This window comes from Lactuca saligna, chromosome 8 (assembly GCF_052625555.1).
Source record: "Lactuca saligna cultivar CGN05327 chromosome 8, ASM5262555v1, whole genome shotgun sequence".
NCBI classification, from domain to species: domain Eukaryota; kingdom Viridiplantae; phylum Streptophyta; class Magnoliopsida; order Asterales; family Asteraceae; genus Lactuca; species Lactuca saligna.
This window is the reverse complement of record NC_136424.1, coordinates 284,429,873-284,431,316: the sequence shown is the minus strand read 5'-3', so window position 1 is coordinate 284,431,316 and position 1,444 is coordinate 284,429,873. Positions and strand designations below refer to the sequence as shown.

The 1,444-nt window shown below is 39.3% G+C and overlaps 1 non-coding gene across 1 annotated transcript; it reads left to right on the top strand.

Annotated features, from left to right (window-relative positions):
- The first annotated feature begins 1,032 nt into the window (after positions 1-1,032).
- Positions 1,033-1,139, top strand: LOC145013504 (small nucleolar RNA R71). The gene has a single exon (XR_013665059.1). It is a non-coding gene; the product is annotated as a small nucleolar RNA R71 (small nucleolar RNA).
- The last annotated feature ends 305 nt before the right edge of the window (positions 1,140-1,444 follow it).

The following is a 1,444-nucleotide window of genomic DNA, read 5'->3' as shown; positions in this document are numbered from 1 at the left end:
ATTCCAAATGCTCCCTTTCCAGTGGACTAAGATTAGCTCGATACGGAAATGGTAAAAGCGGAAGATAAGCCAGAACATTTTCTAAAATTTTCTATTCACACTGATCCCACGTCGTGAGCATATCAGGCTCACGTCATAAATCTAGCATTTCAGCAGAACTTTGATTTTCGATCTTTAACTTCTGTGGTTCTGGTTCAGGCTGACTTGGCTCCACTTCTAATGCTTCTAGGAACTCAGAGATGGCCTCTTCTTCATTCTCAATCATCATAACATGGGGTTGACCAGTCTTTTCAGGAAATTGTGAGGATAATTTTTTGCTCACCAAAGTAGTTAGTTGACCAATTTGGACTTCGAGATTATGGATCGATGCTTGATGATTTCTTAATGAAGCTTGCTGGTCAATCATCATTGTTTGTTGTTCTTTCATCATTTTCATGTGTTCCTTTAGCACTACATCGGTATCATCATGCCTTTTCTCGGAAGCTTCCATAAATCGGGTCAAAATGTTTTCCAAATCTACTTTCTTCTCGGCTGGTGGTTGCTCATTTTGGTAGAAGCCTCAACATGTCTGCATATATTTCTCTTCCTTTTATTTCTTGTATTCATCATATGGCATCCCTACTTCTTTGGCTTTCTCCAATCTTCATCATACTTATCCCCACTCGAATAACAAACTTGAGCCTTTTTATACCCACTATCATCTAAGTTGCAATCATTGGTCAAGTGTGGACCATTACACCTTTCACATCCAACTCTTATAACATGTTTTATTTGGTCCATTTTTGTCATCCTCCTGTCCATTGTATCAAGAATGGCCATCACATCAGCCATGTCTACAGAATTTCCACCTCCGTTTCCTTTTACGCCCTTACTTCTTGGATTGTGATACTTACGAGAATGCCTTGCAAATCTTCCACTAACTCCTTAACTCCCCCCATATTTTTCTTAGTAAGTGGTCCTTGGGAATCAAGGAGTTGCCTTGTCATGAAATTAACACCATCACAAAATATGTACACTTCTTGCTGTATATTGAGGTCATTTTGAGGACAATTTCTCAACAATCCCTTATAGCGCTCCCATTCCTCATAGAGTGACTCACCTAGATTTTGCTCAAAATTTTCTATCTCCTTTTTTAGTTTAGCTATCTTGGAAGGTGGGCAAAAATGATCCAAAAATTGTTCACACATTTGGGCCCAAGTAGTGATTGCACCAGGTGGTAGTGCCTTTAGCCAATCTTTAGTAGCTCATTTAAAAGTGACTGGCAACATCCTTAGCAAGATTGTCTCTCTTGGAACATTTGGGATATTGAAATAATCTGTTATGTCATTTACTTCATCCAAATGCTTGTAAGCATCCTCTTGATCCTTTCCAAAAAAAATGGTACATCCCTTAGTGCAGCAAGGATGTGTCCTTTCGGTTCGAATGGGGCAGTTGTAGGAATTGC